Source organism: Muntiacus reevesi, chromosome 12 (genome assembly GCF_963930625.1).
Source record: "Muntiacus reevesi chromosome 12, mMunRee1.1, whole genome shotgun sequence".
Taxonomy (NCBI): domain Eukaryota; kingdom Metazoa; phylum Chordata; class Mammalia; order Artiodactyla; family Cervidae; genus Muntiacus; species Muntiacus reevesi.
In genome coordinates, this window is record NC_089260.1 from 12832544 (window position 1) to 12842888 (window position 10345).

A 10345-nucleotide genomic window follows, 5' to 3' on the forward strand; every position below is an offset into this window, starting at 1 on the left:
AAAATGGCGACAACACTGCTTGCCTTGGTTTTCAGAATTTGGGGGGAAATCGAGTGAGCAAATACTCTGCAAATGCTTATAAATCATCATGCTACAGAAATGTGCAATACTGTTATAGTTAATGACCTAAGAAGCACTATCGAAGTATTAGATTTCTCAGTCTCCTTCTTAAGATACAAACTGGCCGATGAGTTGAGTAAAGTCAATCAAGGTCTCAAAGAGCTATACAAGGCAACTAAGTTCTGTTCTCCACTGTTGTTTCCATTTGCAAAGTGAAAAGAAGAAGGTTGAAGTTCCATAAGAATATTCCAACGGAAGAAATTCTCACCCAAGGAAGGAGCATGGCCTCGTGCTCTCCTAAAGACAGGTGTTACCCCAGTAAGACACACCCAACTCTATCCAGTCTAGCCTACCAGGGCCAGTTTGCTTCTGCTACACAAATTGGATGTGTTGCAAAGATGGTGTTTGGGGTAGATCTGCTTTCCTATCCATGCTCTGAAAAATCTGAATGAACTCAATGCCCAGTCCAGGACTCCACAGAGGGACTCTTCTCACTTCCAAACCAACACACATACACGTATGTCTAGATATTTTTAAAAATTATGCAGAGCTACCAGAGAAGATGCTGAAACCATGAATAATAATAGTTATGTCAGCGGGAATGTGGAATTGAAGCTCAGCACTGCTTGTAAAACAATATATTGTTTCAACAAAAACAAGGCCAAAAAATCAAAAACAGTTCTGAATCGGTGTCCAAAAAGTTCCACTTTTAAGTAATGGTTTCAAAAGATTTTTCCCTTAACATCTGAGGCAACAAACCAGACCAGGGTAAGCATCTGGATTCCCCTCACCTTGGCCAGCTTGCTGGCTCGCTTTCACTCTCTCTTTTTTCAGCCATCAGGATCTTCCAAAATGTTTTCAGTGGGAAACCTAGCCATTCTAAGTGGTCAGGAAATTTATTCACTTGAGGTCACAGTACACTCCTATCTGCTTCACTTCTCAGCGGGGTATCTCCAAATATCTTGAGGGGTGTTGCAAAATGCTAAAAATAAATGGAAAAAACACCATTAATTGGTTCAAGTTTTTCCCTTTAATTTATTTATACCATACACAGTCCTTTAGGGAAAGTCGGAATGGGTTTTAAAAAATCAGCAACCACAAATATTATAAAAGCCTGGAGATTGTTGCTTCAGGCCTCTAGGAGATAATTTAGTGATACTATATATAATGGCTGAAGTGTGGTCCAGGAGTTATATATCTCTTGGGTTCAAATCCCAATTTCAACACTAGCCGTGAGGCTTTGAACTCTTCCACTTTTAACCCTTCCATGTCTCTTTTTCTTATCTCACAGTTACCTTAAAGAATGAATAAAATCATCCTTGAAAAGCATTGAGCACAATGCTTAGCACATAATAAGCATTCAATGAATGTTAGCAGTTATTTTAATTATTTGCAGTACCATGACAGAAAATGTCTAACTGGTCCATGAATATCTTGCAAGAGTTAATGGTCTTCCTTAAGTACCTACCCTAAGCATTCACTACTATGGAGATAACTTGGGTACCTTCTCCAGATTACAAGCACCTAATATCTTCTTGTCTCAATTTCAGATATTCTGCCTCTCAGCATGGACTGTTTAATGTGTATTTCAAAAAATGCACTCAAGCAGGCCAAAACTATGTCTTCTATCTTACAGTGAAGGATGCTGACGGGTTGGTATGCCACATTCGATTTTTATTAGACTGGCTCCTTGCTAACTGCATTCCAGCTCATTTCTGAGCTTCAGCAGACGGGTGGGCAAGGCAGGAGTAGCACGGAACACACTGCTTTGTTTTGGTGTCTTAACACTTCAGACAGATGAAAAGAATAGTCCTTAAACTGGCCCATCTCTGTAGACTGTGTCTTCAGCAGAACATACTTCATTTTTTCCATTAGTACGACCAGATGACCTGTTGGTAAATGTTTTAGGGAACAGATCATAGCAAGAAAACTAAAGGCATATTTGAGTTTATGGAGATACCTAATTTTCCATCACTGAGTGATGTTCTTCTTTATCTCCATGTATGTTATTCATCAAGGCATCTTGACACTATTTACTGGAAAGGAATGGCACTGTTTACCAGAAAACTAGCTTAATCTGCTACTCATTGTTTTCATCAGTTAAATAAAACTGACCTTTCATCTTTAGCATTGTGCTTCCAACAAAATCCTGCCAAAATCACTAATGATCTGTGTTCCTCAGACAGCTGCAAGACATTCTCCATGAACTAAGGAGTGGTAGGATCATCACCCCTTCCGGAGATAGAAGGACACAGCCTTTATAGACCATGTTAACAGGTTAGCACTCCGACCAAGCCACTGGGATCCCGGAGAAAGAGAAAGGAAAGGTAAGGAGCTTCGAAAAGAGAATCCCCAAATGGAACCCCTTAATCAAAAGCACTTAGTAGTCCTTAAGATGGAATTAACCCAGCTCAGAGGCAAGGGTAGAGTTAACAACCCACTGATAAAATCGAGTTTGTAGAGTTTCACACTTAATAGAACTAGTATAGATATTCCATAATGAAGCCAGGCTTAACCTAATGAGTATTCTTCGGGTATTAAAGAATATCTGAGTACTTGACAGATATTCAGGTATTCAGGAAGTACCTGAAAGTGCATTTCTTTCATGAAGAATGATATCAATATGGCCATAAAGTTATTTTGCTATTCACATTGATAACGGTGCTTATGTGAACTTAAGCTCACCCTCATTTTATCTCTCAAAGACCAATGTCTACCCGTTCATTGGTGGTTGTAGATTGGTTACTCTCAACCTAATTAACACTCTGGCACACCGTGGCATTCTTACACAGTTCAATCAAATTACAAAAGCAAATGAGCATTTCATTTAAACTGGTAAAATCTCAAATTTTGATTTTGCCTGGTGCTTTTGCTCACCTACCAACCATCTTTCCTGCAGTAATAGCACCTTTTTTTCCCTTTGAGAAACTGTTTCGTCCCATTCTCATCTATATATTAGTTTGTACCCCAAGATATATGTACAGAAGTGCTCATTGCAGCAAAAATTTAGGGAAAATCTAAATGTTAGATGTTTAGTACGGGAATAGTTAAATCATAGGGCATTCATGTAAAATATTAGGCAGAATGTAAAAGAATTCTGTGGAAGATTTATATGTACAATCATGGAACAATATCCACTGCTATTAAGTGAAAGAGCAAGCTGCAGAATAATGTCTGCAACTTGATTTAATTTGTGTAAATGTGTTAGTCCCCTAACCCTTTACGTTTACCTTCTTCCCTGCAAGCTCGGTAGATAAAGAATCTGCCTGCCAATGCAAGAGACCTGGGTTTGATCCTTGGGTCGGGAAGATCCCCTGGAGACAGAAATTGCAACCTACACCAGTATTCTTGCCTGGAAAATCCCATGGACAGAGGAGCCTGGTGGGCTGCAGCTCACGGAGTCTCAAGAGAGTCAGACAAGACTTAATGACCAAATAGCAGCAACAATAAACTTGATTTAATTTATGTAAATGTGTTATAGTCACTTAAGTATACATGTAAATGCACAAAAATTATATCAATAAATACACGCAAGACTGATAACAGTGTTTACCTCTGAGGAGAAGCATAAAACTAGAAGAGGAAGAGGGGAAGGAAAGCATTAACTTCAATTATGTTATTCTGTGTTATTGGAATTTTTATAAGCATAAAAATATAATGTAAACGAGGAAGGCATGGCAACAGACTCCAATATTCTTGCCTGGAGAATCCCATAGACAGAGAAGTGTGACAGGCTACAGTCCATGGGGTCACAAAGAGCTGGACATGACTGAAGCAACTTAGCACACACATAATATAAACACATAATATTTAAAATAAAGTTCATGAAAAAAATCTATCCTCAAAAATGAATCCTTTTTAAAGGAGTGAGTTATGTCCTCAGACTTTGGAAAGGACTTTGGGTTGTTATCAAAAGTGGTAGCTATTAATATGTGAAACCAGAAGTTATATTCACTTCAGACACAAATAATTGAAAAAGCCAACTTTCACTTGCTTTCGAATCAATATTATTCACTCATTACTGTAGTAATAATAATGTCTCTTTCAAACAACTGAAATAAAGCTGTGTCTTCCTTGTCTCAATTCCAATGCCAAAGTAACCATTTTCATTAGTGTAGCCTGTATCCTTACAGATTTACAAACACATATATGAATATTACACATATGTGTAGTTTGGTTACATCTTTAGATCCCTTGAATGTGTATCAAGCACCTTGGCCCTCAATCTCCAGGAAATATATCAGCCTCTTCAAGTGATCTCTGTAAGTGATCTCTTATAGTCTCTCTCACAAAGAAACAATGTCTTCAATGTTCAATTCCAAAATTCTAATTCTTTTGTACCTTTGAGTTGGGTAAAAGATCACAGGGTTACAGAACTTGTTAGTCCTTTATGGGTGATCCAGCACCAACTTTGGAAAGAATTGCCATTTATTGCCTTGGAACTTCAGCCAAAATTTAAAAAAAATGAATTGTATTTATTTTAATATCTAGTTAGTCAAATTTCTTAAACTAATTGATTCTAATATGTGGTTCCCATATTTAACCACTTTGCTTAACTCTTTCACTAGTTTTATCAGTTATTTCTCTTCAATTTTTGGTATAAAAATTGTTTTGTCTATAAATGAAAACTCCTCCTTTTAGTACTTACATCTCATATTTCTTATTCTTGTCTTAGTGCATTGGTTAAAATCTCCAGTATAAAGTTTAGCATTTCAGTAATAGTAAACTAACCTTCTCTTTTTTCTAACTTAATTCTTAAAATTTCTATTATTTTGCCATTAGGTATGATGTTTGTTCTAGATTTCTGTTAAATGCTCTCTAAAAGATTGTTTAAACCTATTATATTTCTAGCTGACTAAAATTGTTTTGATTTATGGGTCACTGAAATTTATCATTTTTTCTGCATCTATTTGAGATGGTTGTAAGGATTTTTTCCTTTAATTCATTTATTAGCATACTCAATTATATCAGGAAAATTTTCTTGTGTTGACTCATCTCTGCATTCCTAGGCTATGTGCTGTATTCTTTAATGTAGATTTGTATTCAATTTGTTGATATTTTATTTTAAAATTTTGCCCTATATTTTTAAGTAAAAATGTTCTCTGTTTTCTTTTTCTACTGCTTCCTTTGCCAAGTTTTTGAAATTCAGTTAAATGAGTTACAAAGCTTTCCAATTTTTGATGTAGTGGACTAATTTATGGATCATGGAGATTATCTGTTTCTTAAAGTTTTGGTAGAAATCATCCATAAATCTAGTTGGTTTTTCTACCATTTTTAATATCAGTACTTTGATTCCCTTTTCAATTATATTGTATTATAAAGTTGGTTTTCTACTTGCTGTGAGATTTATTTCTATGATTTACATTTTCCTAGAAAATAATTCATATCATGCAATCTTTCAAATATATTATTGTAAAATTTTATTTATGTTCTAACATTTACTGTCATCTCTATTGGTGTTTATGGCTCTATCTCTTTGGTAATGACATTTCCATTGTTTTTTATTCTTACTAAGATTTTCTAAAATGTTATAGTAATGTTATTAATGTTTTCAAATAAACAATATTTTATGGATTAATTATGAATTATTATTTATATCTTTTAATATGTCTTCCTCCTTTTTCAAGGCTATCTTATTATTATTTTCAAAGATTCTTTGGTTGGAAGATCATTCATTTTCAATCAGTATTACTGTATAATTTTTGGCTTTTTAGTTGTAAGTTTTTTTTTCCCAATTATTTTTATTAGTTGGAGGCTAATTACTTTACAATATTGTAGTGGTTTTTGCCATACATTGACATGAATCAGCCATGGATTTACATGTGTTCCCCATCCTGAACCCCCCTCCCTCCCCATCCTATCCCTCTGGGTCATCCCAGTGCACCAGCCCTGAGCACTTGTCTCATGCATCCAACCTGGGCTGGTGATCTGTTTCACACTTGATAATATACATGTTTTGATGCTGTTCTTTCAGATCATCCCACCCTCTCCTTCTCCCATAGAGTCCAAAAGTCTGTTCTATACATCTGAGTCTCTTTTTCTGTCTTGCATATAGGATTATTGTTACCATCTTTCTAAATTCCATATATATGCGTTAGTATACTGTATTGGTGTTTTTCTTTCTGGCTTACTTCACTCTGTATAATGGGCTCCAGTTTCATCCACCTCATTAGAACTGATTCAAATGTATTCTTTTTAATGGCTGAGTAATATTCCATGGTGTATATGTACCACAGCTTCCTTAGCCATTCATCTGCTGATGGGCATCTAGGCTGCTTCCATGTCCTGGCAATTATAAACAGTGCTGCGATGAACATTGGGGTGCATGTGTCTCTTTCAGTTCTGGTTTCCTCAGTGTGTATGCCCAAGAGTGGGATTGCTGGGTCATATGGCAGTTCTATTTCCAGTTTTTTAAGGAATCTCCACACTGTTCTCCATAGCGGCTGTACTAGTTTGCATTCCCACCAACAGTGTAAGAGGGTTCCCTTTCTCCACATCCTCTCCAGCATTTATTGCTTGTAGACTTTTGGATAGCAGTCATCCTGACTGGCGTGTAATGGTACCTCATTGAGGTTTTGATTTGCATTTCTCTGATAATGAGTGATGTGTTTGTTAGCTGTATGGCTTCTTTGGAGAAACGTCTGTTTAGATCTTTGGCCCATTTTTTGATTGGGTCATTTATTTTTCTGGAATTGAGCTGCAGGAGTTGCTTGTATGTTTTTTAGATTAATCCTTTGTCTGTTTCTTTATTTGCTATTATTTTATCCTATTCTGAAGGCTGTTTTTTCACCTTGCTTATAGTGTCCTTTGTTGTACAAAAGCTTTTAAGTTTAATTAGGTCCCATTTGTTTACTTTTGCTTTTATTTCCAATATTCTGGGAGGTGGGTCATAGAGAATCTTGCTGTGATTTATGTCGGAGAGTGTTTTGCCTATGTTCTCCTCCAGGAGTTTTATAGTTTCTGTTCTTACATTTAGATCTTTCATCCATTTTAAGTTTATTTTTGTGTATGGTGTTAGAAAGTGTTCTAGTTTCATTCTTTTACAAGTGGTTGACCAGTTTTCCCAGCACCACTTGTTACAGAAGTTGTCTTTTTTCCATTGTATATTCTTGCCTCCTTTGTCGAAGATAAGGTGTCCATAGGTACGTGGATTTATCTCTGGGTTTTCTATTTTGTTCCATTGATCTATATTTCTGTCTAAAAATATGGAATGCTTCACGAATTTGCATGTCATCCTTACGCAGGTGCCATGCTAATCTTCTCTGTATCCTTCCAATTTTAGTATATGTGCTGCCAAAGTGAGCACTAGTTGTAAGTTTTTCTGTGACCACAACTTCACTTATAGATTTTACTAGGTTGTGCTTTATCATTTTTAAGGAGTTTGTCATTTATATTTTTCTTTATTCTATAACCCCAAATATACTTGAAATTAATTTTAAATTTCAAAGTATATATATATTATTCATTTTGCATAAATTTTAATTTCATTGTATTACATATGTGGTATATTCAGACGCAGGATAAATGATAGTTTTTATACCTTTGGTGGGTTGTTGCTATCAATGGTATTTTAGATTCAGATTATTTTTAATTTTGTTCTTTCATCATCTTTGTCCTTCCTTATTTCTTGACTCATTATTTCTTTTGTGTTCTTCACTTTCTTTGGGGATTTATTTTTTATTTTGTTGGAATGCATCTTTCATTGATATTTCTTGAGGCCTGGAGGTAAAAATATCTTGAGTAGTTGAATGTCCCAAATATCTTTAATTTTTTCTTCATGTTTAAATAATAATTTGGCTAGATAAGAAATTCTAGGTTCTAGTTTTTTCTTAGATCTTCCAAGATCTAATCATATTATCTTCTTAGGCCAGCACAGCTGATGAGAAATGCAGTATCAGTGTACTACTTTTTCCAATATTGGGATTTACGGGTTTTTTTTCCCTTATTCTGGCAGGTTTTAGGACTTGTTTCTTTAGATTTAGTGTCTCCAAATCAAACCATACTCTGTCCAGATGAGAATCACTTTTTATTCATATTAGTCAAAAATTAGTAGAAAATTTTAGTCTACCATTTCATTTACATTTTGAAGTCTACCATTCATTTATTTCATTGAAGTTAAATCTTTTTCCCTAGGATATATTCTTTTGCTATTTCTTTTACTCTTACGTATTTTTACTTATTTTAAGAATATGTCATGTGTGAATATATTCTTGCAAAAAAATTTGGACAATTCACAAGTATATTGAGCAAAAACTTTGAATAATATAATCTTTTTTTCTCTCCCTGTGAAAAAGCACCGTTATAAATAAATGTATCAGACATTTTAATTTTTCATTTAATTTTTCAAATTAACACACATTTATGGTTTACAAAATTAAAAAAAAATATGTTTTGTAACAAAAAAAATGACAAAATCCCAACTCCTTGTCCCACTTCCATCTCTGATTCCCACTCCTGGGAGACAAACACTTCCTTTATCTTCCTTTTTATCAATGGACTCTTGCATCTCCTAGCTGAGCACCCAAAACATCTTGAATTTTCAAGAATCACCCATTTGGAATCACCCCTATTTGAGGCTGAAATTCCTAAGCTTCTTACCCTACTTTCTTCACAACATAGATAAGAATGCCTTTATCAACAGTGGTTATCCCTTCCTGGAAACCAATGCAGTGAGCAAATTTGGGGCTCTTTTTCATACAACAAATGTACTCTGTGGTTTTAGCTAGGCTTTGTTAACAGAAGAGATATGCTCAAAAATAAATTAATCACCCACTGTGTTTAAACTTTGGAGTAGGAAACGGCAACCCATTCCAGTATTCTTGCCTGGAAAATCCCATGATCAGAGGAGCCTTGAGGGCTACAGTCGGTGGGGTCACAAAGGGTCGGACACGACTGAATTGACTGAGCACATGCATGTATAAATCTCTAACTAAATTTATTCAGCAGTTGAATTAAACACAGCAACCAGCTTCAAACACACAGTGCCAGTGTGAATTTAACATTAATCAACAAGGCTTCCATCTCAGAGTTGGTAAATGCTCTCTGTAAACAATCATCTGTCAGTGTCTTCATCATGATGTGCCTTTGGTCCTTTATTAGGTGCATTTCAAAGATGCACAGCAGCTCTCCTCATGAATTTAGCATTCACATATCATAACACTACAACTTTGCTTTTGTCATGGCATCCCCTTAAAAATTTCTCTTTTTGCGACCCCATGAACTGCAGCACACCAGGCTTCCCTGTCTTTAACCATCTCACAGAGGGGACACATGTATGCCTGTGGCTGATTCATGTTGACGTATGGCAGAAACCACCACAATATTGTAACACAATTGTTCTCCAATTAAAAATTAAATAATTTTTTTTTTAAGTACTGATACCCAGACTCTAGCTCCAGAGGTTCTGATTTAATTGCTCTGGAGTGTGGTCTGGGTGTGGAGAATGCGTCCAGTGACACTCAGGTGCCCGCAGGTTAAAGTATCATTGAAAAAATTTCTCATGGGAGATGCCTTTCATAGTAAATGATCATCATCAACTGGCTTTTTAAAATCTGAATTTTGATGCATGCAGTTTTTATAATAAGATGAAAAGTGAAAGTGACTCAGTTGTGTCCAGTTCTTTGGCAACCCCATGGACTATACGGTCCAAGGAATTCTCCAGGCCAGAATACTGGAGTGGGTAGCTCTTTCCTTCTCCAGGGGATCTTCCCAACCCAGGGATCAAACACAGGTCTCCCACATTGCAGGTGAATTCTTTATCAGCTGAGCCACCAGGGAAGTCCAAAGATACTGGAGTAGGTCACCTACCGCTTCTCCAGCAGATCTTCCTGACCCAGGAATTGAACCGGGGTCTCCTGCATTGCAGGCAGATTCTTTACCAATTGAGCTACTAGGGAAGCCCTATAATGAGGTGAATCCACATTTAATTCTGTTGTATTTGTGCTATATTTAAAGGAGAGTATATATTTGAGGTACTTTAGGCTTATTAACTTTAATAAGATGGATTGAATTCAAGATCAATTAATCCAACACACCTTACAAATGAAGAGACTATCGAATTCCTGACCTCCCAGAATAATCACCGCTGGTGCTTTTTCCCCTAGTGTAGGATTCTCAGCTGCCCGCCTGTCTGACATCTGACTCAGCCTAACTCCAGCTGTATTTATACATCCTGGCATCAGCTTGATTACTTGCTTGTGAATGTGTACCCTGTCCCAATCTCCAGTTCACACACCTCAGACTCCTAACACACTCAGCACAGCACCAACTTCCCCGGCTTCAGCAG

General features: G+C 36.2%; 1 non-coding gene across 1 annotated transcript; it reads right to left on the minus strand.

Annotated features, from left to right (window-relative positions):
- Positions 1–7259: 7259 nt before the first annotated feature.
- LOC136145346 (U6 spliceosomal RNA) lies at positions 7260–7366 on the minus strand. Its single transcript, XR_010658782.1, has one exon. It is a non-coding gene; the product is annotated as a U6 spliceosomal RNA (small nuclear RNA).
- Between the last annotated feature and the right edge of the window lie 2979 nt (positions 7367–10345).